Genomic DNA, 12,070 nt, shown 5'->3' with positions numbered 1-12,070 from the left:
TTCTTTGTGCACAGGCTGCTGCAGTCTCCATTCAGCTGAGCAAAGGCTCAGAGTTTCTGTCCTCCCCCTTTCAGTACAGTTATCCCTCACTGGGGGCACAGAGCACGTACAGTCCAGTTAATATCCAGTTAATACAGAAATGTTAACAGTAAAACTGTATGTGCTGAAGGCCTCCGAAGTTTAAATAAATATTCCTAGTAAATGTTATGAAAACCTCTACTCGTTTCATGAGAACGTGTTCCAAAAAGGCTAAAGGAGATATGGTTTATTTACACGAGTCCCATTTTGATCTTCAATAAAAATAACGTACGGGCTATGTTGGACTGGATGGTACTGCACACCAAGCAGGACAAGGGACAAATCCCATTCATCTCAGCCTGTGGAAGCAGGAGATAATACCATCGTAGGAAAGCAAGCAAAATTTTGTTCCATGTATGCTCCAGTTTTGCAGCCTCCAAAGCATTTGAAAACGAAGGTTCAACTGATTCTTTTGCAGGAGGGAACCCAGTTCAATTCATTCCCCTTATAAAAAACTACAAGAACTATAAAAACCAAAAGAGAAAGAAGCATGCTTGGAATTGCTGTGTTTGCATATAAGGCTGAAAATGATCCCAGGTGAGCAGGGAGAGTGTTCCTCTGATCATGGCTCAGCAGGAAGGCGCTTTTCATTCTGCAGACCTAAGGTTTGTCCTGGGTTAGGCATGGTCCATTGTGACAACAAAAACAGAAGAGGTTTGGTGAGCTCAGACCAAGGAGCTGGAGTGGTGAAAGGGGTCTGTGGTGTTTCTTGGGCCAGTAGACTTAACAAAGCTTTAGGTGGGGGTACAGACAAGAAGTTTCAGGTGCTGCAAATGGCAAAATTTTCAAGAAAATACATGAATGAAGTTTCCTACCTTATCTTCCATCTTCCCAAGAACCTCACAGAAAATCTACAGACACCCTCCTACATCTCCCTGTTTCTGCAGCAGGTGTGGCCAGAGGAAGAGACGGGAGGAAGGAAAAGTGATCGCTCCCCCAACAGACTAAGGCCAAACTAGCTGGAAGAGGAAGCTTGCAGCCAGACTGCTGAGGGCTGGCTATGCAAATCATGAACGTATCCCATTTCTGTAGTGTTTTTAACTTCGCATAAATATAAAAATGAGTATTTGCTTTTGATTTTTAAGTTTTAGCTTAGTTACATACCTGTGTCAGTTATCTTTCTTGGTGCTTGTTTACTTGAAATTAAATGGCAGAGAAAATATGTGTCTCATGAGAGCCACGTAAATTGTTCCATTAATGGAACTGGATAAGCAAATTGCTCTTTAGATTATTTTGCTATGTGACTTAGGTAGAACACCTCATGACAGGAAATAGGATATTATTCTTTGCCAGGCTGTTTGTCTGTCTATAAACGGGTCACATGGAGGGGGGAAATAACAGTGAAGAATGCTTAAAACACCAGTTTTCCTCTTCTTGCTTGTGCTCATTCCTGTCTTGTGCATGATCCAGCTTTTAAAAGCTGAATGCTGAAGACAATACAAACTGTACGATGTATCTGTTAATGTCATAGGATGACAAAATCACTTTATTTTTTTCTTCATTATTAACCAATTGATTTATTTATTTTTTTTACTTATTCTATTTTTTATTATTTTATTGTTTATTAACTTATTTATCTTCATTGTCACATCTGTTATTCCCAGCTCATACACTGCATATGGAAATTTTACTATGAGATGAAGCATCTTTGACAAAAAATGAAGCTGTGAAAAGCTGGTAGTTTCCCAACAGTCCTTTGTAAGTCCAACAATCCTTTGTAACAGTCCCACAGGCTGCTAACCTCAATGATCAAGGGTTAAAAAATACTGAGTTGAGATAAACTAAAAATATCAACAACTTGAGTATTACTTAAAAATCGTGTTTCCCTTGACACAAAAGCAATTTCATTTATCTGCACCATTTCCTTCCACTTTTATTAGCTGTCTAAATCTTGGAGGCAGTTTCGTAAATCCCAGTCTTACTTTTATCAGTTTGATAGGTCACACTGAAAATAGATAAAAGATGCTCATGTTTTGGGTTTTTTTTTTTGTTTTTTGTTTTTTTTCCTGCTGTATTTGCAGTTCTGCCAGCCACTAGCGTAAAGAAAATGGTATATAATACTCATATCCTTGAGATTGTGTAGAGTCAGGAAGAAAAAACCCCACAGTTTATTAGTAAGTGACTTGGGACTCTTCAGCTCTGAAACTGTACTTGTCTCATTCTTTTCATACCTCGTCCACAAGTGAAAAGGACAGAAGCTTTTCTTTTTATGCAAAAAGACATTCTTATGAAATAGGAAAGTTTTAGCTTTCAGGGAGAATCTGGAGGCTTTAAGGAAAAACATTAGACATAGGGAGACTCGTGATGAAATTTGGAGAGCTGGCAACACCTCAGTCAGGCTTGTTCTTCATTTCTATTGAAGCTGAAATGAAAAATGCCAAAAAGTGAAAAACCTGATAAACCAGCAGGAAACAGTCTTGCCCAGTCAGCTTTTTTTCCTGAAATAAAAGACAAATCTCTGTTAAAAAATCTACTCACAGTTTCAATGAAGTCAAATTGCAAGATCGGTTCTCATTGACTCCAGCATTAAAACAGCATGCTCACTTAAGGGTTTGCTCAAGGGAACAGCGAATACTCTAGTACCAGGTTTAGTTTTGAATATCCTTGGACATGATAAGCCTATACCTCTTGAGAAGTGTGCTGATGTAGGCAAATATTTTTCTTACCGTTTCCATATCAAGATGAATTTCTGCTTATTTGCTTTGTTATGGAATATTTCAAACCCACACTGAACATTGTGTTTCTATTTATGATTAAGATAAGCTGGTTTTAGCACATTAAACTGACATTTTGAAAATTATTCAAGAAAGTGAGTTTATTGGGTAAAGGCTACAAACCCAATGGATGAAATATGTTTAAATATTGCAGCTTTAAAGCACTCTGATAAAGAGTATATAGTACTGTGTATTCAGTATCCTTTAAATGAAATGGTGATGCTACTACCAAGTCAGATTTGACATCACAAAATCCTTTCTCCAGGTAGTACCTTAGGCCAGTGCAAGGCCCCATTAACATGAGCAGTGCCTGTGCTGTCGTATATACTTTGGTTGTATGTGCCCACCAAGTCTCTCTCATTAGCACTGGCAATTAAGCAGACTCAGAGTTACTGGATCTCCTTGTACAGCTGTCTGACAATAAATCAGGTCATTAAATAAATAAACAAATAAATGCATAAATAAAGACCAACATTTATCTGATTCAGTAAGCTGACCTGTACCTCTATTTGACCCAAATGTTAGACACAACAACAGAAGTATGCATGGAGTAAAGGTGGAAAGGTAGGACTACCCTACCTTAAGAAACCTTAACAAAGGTTAAGCTAATCCTGAAAATGATCCCTGACATTACATGTTTGTCCAGGCCAGAAAGTTGTGGGTGGTTTGGATGGTTCTGTATTTCCACTGCCCTGCCCTTTAGGAAACCATTCCAGCCTGCAGGAACTGGGCTTAAGGAACAGAGCAGCTGAACTGACAGGTCTCATTTGGCAGTGTTTCACCTTTTCTTCCTGCAGGTGTAAATAATCCACCAGATGCTAAGCAGAAAGCACAAGGGCTGGATTCATTTTTCTTCTTTAGGTCAACTTTTTACTACTGCAGTAAAAATGATTGTGATCACTTTAAAGAACACTTTGGAAGTCACGACAGCATCTAGCACTGCATTAGCCTTCTTCATGATACTATAGGGCACAATTTTGAATTTGCATTTATTAAGATGCTTATTTGGCCTTAGTGTTATTTACTTTCACCTACTTAAAATCAAATGAATTTTAATACTATAGACAAGATTTCCATTAGGAACCAAATGTGCAGTTTGAGGTAGCTGCCAACACAGTGTTTTGTAACTTATGGTATCAGAGAGTTGTACACATTTAATGAAAATTTTAAGCAGTTGATTTAAAAGTTTATATATCACAAAGCAAATTCCCCACTACTATCTTTGATAGTAAGCAAAAAGCAGTGCTTGAAAAATAAAGGAAGGTTATTTTCTATGATCTAGCATGGAATTATTCTGTGGAACAGAAAATTCAGCTATTTGTGTTGCATTTGTCTTTGAGCATGGGGAAATATCTAATGAATACTGCAGTGGTTTCTGTCTTGCTGCTGTAAATGAGGAGCATGATGACAAAGTTAACTGTGTTTACTGCACTTAAGTGACATGTAAGCTCAGATACATCAACACCTGTTTAATATGAACAACTGAATACACAGCAGTTCAGTACACTTAGACACACGGTTTACAGGAAACAGCTATTTTTCCTCGTTGATGCTGACTATATCCTTGATAAATAACTGAGTGATTCAAATGCATTCTAAGACAGATCCTTTTCTAACCACATTATTTCTAATGCAGGCCAGGATGGCACTGGCCCTCTTGGCCACCTGGTCACATTGTCGGCTCATGTTCAGCCAAGCATCTACCAACACCCCCAGGTCCATTTCCTTTTCAAGGTCATTCAGCCACTCTGCCCCAAGCCTGTAGCACTGCATGGGGTTATTGTGGCCAAAGAGCAGGACCCAGCAAAATACTGTCAAAGAATACTGTCAAGGTCACAAAGTAAGCTATGAAAGGAATATGGCAGAGTTCCTTTCACTGGAGGTGTATGGCCAAGTTTGAAATTGCAGGTCTTGTCCAGATTAATTATGAGTATCTCCAAAAAATGATGGTGATACCACAGCCCCTCTGGACAACCACTTCCAGTGCTTGATCACTCTCACTGTGACAAATGTGCCTTCTCTTTTCCATAGATTAAGCTCTGGAAAAGAGGTGATAACAGCAACCATTAGAGCCTATTGAGAATTAGCAATCCTGCAGTGGCCTGCCAGGCTGCTCTGGGGAGACATTGCTTGCTTATGGTTAGACTTCCAGCTCTCCAAAACAGCACTTGTCATTACAGAAGTTCATTCTTGAGACAGCGTTGCACAAGCAGTGTCACAAGGCTATGGCTGTTTGCTTGCTGGCTAGTTGGGATTTACCACCAATAATTCCAACTGTTTATAAGCACACCACCTGTTGTCTGAGGGCACAACCAGAAACTGGAACTGCCTTGTTCTATGTTGTGTTTGTGTGCATCATGAATCCATTTGCTATTTGTTCTAGGAGCATTTTTAATCCCATTGCTTTTAATAAGCTGTGCTGAGCAGTACTCATCTTGCTACTTTTAGATTTGGTGATATATAAAGAAGCAGGAGCCCATTTTTGTCAGTTTGTTGGATCCAGTTATGAGAGGGTCCATTGGTTTCAGTGCAGTTGTACAAGTAATTGATCTGCTTTTTGTGAGAAGTCGTGTTCTGTAGATGAATGAAAACTTTTTAAAGGGAAAAGATCACCTTCTTACCAAGATACTTCCAGAAGGAATAGGAACCAATGTGCAAGGATTTTGAGAAGACAAATAACACTGCAAGGAAACATTTTTCCTCTGAGATCAAGACAAGGAAGGTGTGGAAGCAAAGTTTGAAGTATCCTGCGGCCAATGGTGGAGTTTCATAGATTTCCAGGTAACTGAGCCTTTGTGTGAGTATCTTATATCAGCTCACATGTGTCAAGGTCTTTAATATTACCTAGAAATTTCAAAACCTCTGTAAAACCATCCCCATGACTTACTTTGCTCTTTCAGCAAACATCATCACCTCAAAATGGACAACTTACGGGATGTTGCAAATCCAGAGACTATTTCCTTCTGACAGTGCAGTTTAGTCCTTGTGGAGTTATCAGGTGATTATTTCATCCCTAGATTCACTCTCATCACTAGTTTTTTCATAAGAAAGTGAGATGGATCAGTTTTGCTATTTTTATCTATATTTTGATCCCTCCTTCTAATTCTAGAAGATTCAGTTAATCTTGGCAGGAGACAGATTCTCTTCCAGCAGTTGTATTACAGTGATGAAACATGGATTTCTGCTGAGACTAAGCAAGAGAAACTAGTGATGAGAGTAGAGGGAATGGCCTCAAGTTGCACCAGGCGAGGTTCAGGTTGGTCAGCCACTGGAATGAGCTGCCCAGGGAGGTGGTGGAGTCACTGACCCTGGAGGTGTTCAAGGAACATTTAGATGTTGTGCTGGGGGATATGGGGAAATATCTGTGGCAGGCAGTCAGTTGGGCTAGATGATCTTGGAGGTCTTTTCCAACTTTGGTGATTCTGTGATTCTATTCCATGAGAAAAACATAAATAAATTATTTAATTATCCAACTGGGATGCAATTTACAGACAGCATTTTAAGACAAGTCTTGGCAGTGTGGTTCCCATTAGCATCAATAAAGTGCACATAATGTGAAGATAACTATAATCCTTTTGCAGATTAAACACTTGGTGCTGTCAAAACTTTTCCTAATGTTATAAATCCAAAGACATTTTTTCAACATGGGTGAGTATACATTTGTTTACATATGAGCAATTCCAGTAGTTCTGACTGTGTTGGGTGAATAGAAATATCCCTTCAAGACTGATGTTGGTCTGCCAGAAAAAATACTTATGAATGGGTGGCCTGGATGGCGTAGGTGTTCAGGACCTTTGAAAGTCACACCGAAGGGTCTCTAAGTATATAATAAGTTTAAAGAGTATTTTAGGTTTCAAAAGTTAATTCTTCATGCAAATAGACAGATTGCTAACTTAAACAACAAAACAAAACTCATCCCAATCTGCATGGATATACATTGAGTGCAGCAGTAGGATGGTTTTGTGTCTTGTGAATTGTAGACACAGACGGTAATCCCATGAAAAAAGTCCTTTCTCTCCCTCTGAAACATAAACCTCTGCATGTGATAGGTCTAGTTTTGGTCTCAGTCGATATCTTATATCTCTATATAAGATATATCTCTTATATCTCTATAATATATATCTCTTATATCTCTAGCTGTATAAAAAACCTGTGTAAAGAGTTTCAACATCAGACTTGTAGAAATGTTGCTCTGATGTAAATAAAATGAAGTTCATGTGCAGATAATTGCATGAGGAATTGGAAAACATGTTTCAAATATAGAGATATATAACTGCAGGTACCCGCTGCTCCGCAGACCTCCACTTTTGCTACTACAGCAATATGAGGATCCAGAGAAACAGAAATACAGCTGAAATCTTCAAGCTAGATAGCAAAAGAAGGCAGTTAAGAAAAAGAAATAAGCAAATCAAGAAACAATGTGACCCTAAAATCAATTTTCTCTTTAATGTTATGCAGCTGTATACATAATACATACATTTAAACATGGAGATATTGAGATAAATTCATGCCCGTGAATAAGTGGGTCTCCTGGATGGGAGAAGTTGGCACTCCTGTTGGCACTGGCTGATGAGATATCTATTCTGCTCCATCTGCAGCAGGAAAGCTGAGCTGCCACCTGTCTAGTACAGGGCTGGTCTGCCTTTACCACCTATCCTCCCCAGCAGGGTGTGAGTCCTTGTTATCCATGGACTAACCCCTTACTTGTGAGCTTCCCTTGCCTACAGAAGCACCTATATATCTCTTAGGGACCTACAAGTCCTGCCTCTGGAACCAGAAGATGGAGGATTATACTCAGATCCTATAGTATATGAAAGACCAGACTGGGCAGTGGAGTTAAAGTCTGAACCTCCAATGAAGGCAAGCGCCAGAACTGACCTGCACAGCACTTCTTCTCTTTGCTCACCAGCTCAATCCCAGCTGAAGTACTGTAACAGGTTTAGTAGTTATGTTACAGGAAGGATTCAGGGGTGACTGGCTGAAGCTACGTGTATCAAAACATGGCTATTTGGATTACCATGGAATCTGGTGACTTCTCCATTATTTTCCGCCTCTAAACTGGTGCTTCATTTCCGCATGAAAGGGTTTTTCTGCTTAAGCACTTATCAGCTTGCAACTTCTGTGGCTATTCTATATACTGTTTCTAAGTTGATTAAGAAAAGTAAACTTTGCTAGATATGGTAAGATTTCTGTAAAGATCTGTGCATGTATGGCAATACTTCAGGGTTCCATAACTTGAAAAAGATTGAAAATGTCTCCGACTTTAAAGTGACTTTCACCATAAATCATCTGTCTCTGCTTAGAAATTATGTTGTGCAGTGTTGAATGCCTGCATTGTACAGTTGGCAAATGACTGGAAATAATCTTTTTTAAAACCTCTGTCTGATACACTTGGGTTCTTTTACTGAAAAGAGCATCAGGAAACATCAGCTGGAACTGGTCCTAAACTTGACACGTCTTACTTTTCTGAACAGCTGCTTCTGCTGTACTTGTTACCACAGTGCTGGATGAACTTCCATCGCTGTACTTAACAGCAGGAATAACATTTGTCTTAGTTTAGTTTAGTTTAGTTTTGGTTAGATGACTTACAGAGAGATGTCTCATCAAAAATCCGACTTTACCGATTCCATCATCTGACTCAAAAGCTTTGTTCATTATTCTTCAGCAGCAAGGCATGTGTGGTATTCAGATAGATGAAATCATTCAGAATATTCTAGGCGTTGCACAGGTTAGGTGTGTGTATTTCAGAATGCTTCCCTGCAGCCTGAGAGCCAAAATTGGCCCCTCTACACTAACACAATTCCCCTGACTTAGGTGAAGTGACAAAGCTGTAACTAATTGGACTAAGCATGCAAACATTTGCTCTGCACAGCCAAAGAATAACCCTGGCTCCAAATGTTTTTTCCTGAATACATTTTCATGGTACCTGGCCTCATTTTAGCCTGAACAATACATTTTTTATCTACAGACACTAAAAATAGCTCAAGTACTAATTAAAAAAGAAAAACAAGCTGTGACAGAAAACAATAAAGGCAAGGAAATGTGAAAGCATTTTTACATAGCCAGCAGCTTCCCTGGCACCATTTCTAGCTATGAAGAGGGTTATTAGCAAGCCCAGAATTATATAAACAGCTTCCCCTGCCAGCTCCTGGACAACAGAATCATCATTTACTTACAAATTATTCAAGTCAGCAAAATCCACCTTTTCATTAGACCAGTGGAAAGATTGGCAGAGGTTTCTAAAAGTGGGATTATAATCAGAAAAAAATTGACTCTTTCTCAACAGTTCAGTGCCCTAATTTCATCCACTCACTGCTGTTCCTGCTTTCCTCACTGACAGGACAGGGTGTTTATCGCTGTGAACACAATGTGCCCATCAGCTGCATGAGAGGTAGCTTCATTCCTCCCTGAAAAATGTGCCAATGTCAAAATTGTTCACTAGCTCCAAGATGCTGAATCTTTGCTACTAGAAGTGAAAGTGGAGAAAGGAGAAAATGAATTCCATTTGGGACTATGCTAAAAACGGTTAACCAGCAAGCAATGCAAAGGTGATCTGGAGTTAATGAAGAATTTTGCATGATTTTAAATGATTAATTTGAGGATTAGCTATGCATCTCTTCAGCTTTCTAACCTGCTGCAAAAGCAGGCAAAAGGGCCAACATCAGGGCTCCCATTTGCCCTAAGTGACAAAGCATGCACGCTCTCAAATGCCAGGGGAGCAGAGGTTGGGATGTGGGAAACTGTGGCACTGGGAGCCCTCAGGCAAAGCAGGAGGCCCTGGTTCAGTAAATCACATAACTTGGAAGGAGCAAACAGTCCTACCAGTGGGGCGTAATCAGGTTATGCCAGTGCTCAAGGGCTTTGCAGTATAGTGGTTGTATCTCTCACTATTGCTGGTTCCTGTCTTCAAATGGCAATAATGGTACCTCCATCAAGATAAGAAGTAATTGATTTTGTCACAGCTACAGAAAAGATGAGGCCTGTAGCTACAAAACAACATGCAAAGGTATACTTAGAGTTGAGCTATTATTACTTCATAATCCACATTCTCTTTCGTCAGACAAAAGATATAGATGTGGCCTGGTAGACTGAGGGAAAAGTCCTACAAGAGAGTCAAGCCAGTGTAACTGAATTGGTGCTGGTGGACACAGCCTTGCAGCAGTCCTGCTTCCCATCACCTTGCTGCCCTGGGCTGCCTCCCCATCCTCATGCTGGCTCACATACTTCAGTTCAGCTCAACACCATGAACCTGAGAAAGGTGAACTCCCAAGGAAGCCACAGCAGGGATAATCTGCAACCTTGCTTAGACTGAGCGTACAGATTGGCCTAACATTTTTTTGCTCAGCAGTAGTTGAGTTTTGTGTTGATCCCAATACTTGGAAATTTCTTCAGTAACTTTCAAGGAAGGTGAAGGCCTTTAGAAACCAGCTAAAATTATCTTGACAGATAACCCTGCTCTGTTCCCACTAACTTCCAGAACTCAAGCAATTTCATGCATCATTACCAGTCCCAGCCAAAATCAATGGTTGTAATTGAGATGTAGCATGTAAATGTAGCTCCCATGATAGGACTCCATCTGTCGGGCTTCCAGGGCAAAGCGGATACAAGGTAAAGGCTGTTTCTACAGCAGATGACTTTTCCCCAGGTACTTAGCATGCTCTCTTACAGCAGTTCAGTGTACAACAGCTCAAGCTAGTCACTGAATATCTAACAGTATGGACTATGAAACCATAAAAGCTTTCTTTTATGTCACCTACAGTGACATAAGTTGGTTGTTAGTGAAGATAAATTACTCCTCATTTTTCTTACCTATGAAATGGTGCTGTTGCTTTAAGCAATGTCAGCAACACGGTGCTTTGGCTATTCACCTGAGTGGGGATTAATTCTTATCAGGAGAAAGTCTGCTTTTCCAGAACAATGGGAACAAAGGCCTCTGAAGCCAGTGCAGGCTGTGGCTGACTGGTGTACCCAAGCACGATACCTCTGTAGAACAGAAACAGTCCACAGCCTTTGTGGTCACATCATTCATTGCGTAGCCCTGATCTAAAACTGAAGCAGGTTGCTTTCAGAAGGGCATTTCTGTAAAATAAATAAAGAACTGTGTGCAAACACAGGCCTAAAAGAAAAAGAAATGCCCTGCAAGATCTTTGAAGTCTTCTCATTTAGTTGCCTTCAGATTAACCTTCTAGCACCAAACAAAAATGAGCTCCATTCGTGCAAGTCAGGACTTTCCAAAGAGTTTTCTTGTGAGGAGGTGTGGGCATGAGGAATGCTATGCACTGACAGATAATATATCTGAAAAGGACTTTGAAGTTGAGCTGAATAGTCCCTATATCAGGCCTTTAAAGGCGCAGTGGCTGTAAGCTAAACCTGTAAAAGAAAAGAAAGGTATTTTATTATCAAACATATATTTTGTTCCCAGACTTTTTTCCAGTTGCAGGTGTTGTCAGCCTTCTGCCCGATGTTACAGGTAGAGGTGCTCAGTGGGAATGGACAGAGTGTGGCTCTGCTTTACACTCTTCTGTCAGAGTATAAGTACCACGGTAAACAGGAGAGTTGGTAAGCACTGTAAATAACAGAGTAGTTCTCTTCCTAATTTACTTTTGGGACTCATTTGGCTCAGTTTTGTCCTTGTGGTATTAAAAACTAAGGAGAACTCCATTTAAGGCAATGGGAACAATTTGCTTGGAAGTACAAAAACAATGGAATGAGGCTCATTGGAACCATTTACATATTCGAGAAACTACTTGAAAAACATGTTTCACAGTCTTGTTTTTTTTTCTGCCCTCTTACCACACATTTCTGCAGTTATGTTGTAGTTTTGGAACTTCCCTTTTGAAGAGCAAGAGCTAAAATAGGGCAGACATTATAGAGAAATACAAAGATGGCTGGCAACTTGAGCTTGTACTACTGCTTGTAGTGCTACTCCATGGCTCACAATGAGGACACAGCAAAAGCTTTGCTCATTCCCTAAGCTTACCTACACAACATGTTTACATCTGTCTTTCCAAAACTACTTTTTCCTTATAATTAAAGATGTCCTCATGGCAAAAAAGATAACCAATGGCAGGGTATGGGCAACACCTCTTTTCCAGGGACCCCCTCATATCAAGAGAAAGAGAACTCTGCCTGTTCTGCTGGAATTGCCAGTAGGGGTTTCTGTACTGCTTCAGTGCTCCAGAACACATTGCTATGCTTTTGTCCTTCACACCCAGCAGCTGCCCAGCACTGCCCCTAATAGCAAGGAACTGGAACAGGGAAAAAGGAAGGCATTTGCT

Source organism: Coturnix japonica, chromosome 2 (genome assembly GCF_001577835.2).
Source record: "Coturnix japonica isolate 7356 chromosome 2, Coturnix japonica 2.1, whole genome shotgun sequence".
In the NCBI taxonomy this organism is placed as follows: domain Eukaryota; kingdom Metazoa; phylum Chordata; class Aves; order Galliformes; family Phasianidae; genus Coturnix; species Coturnix japonica.
Note: the sequence above shows the minus strand (reverse complement) of the source record.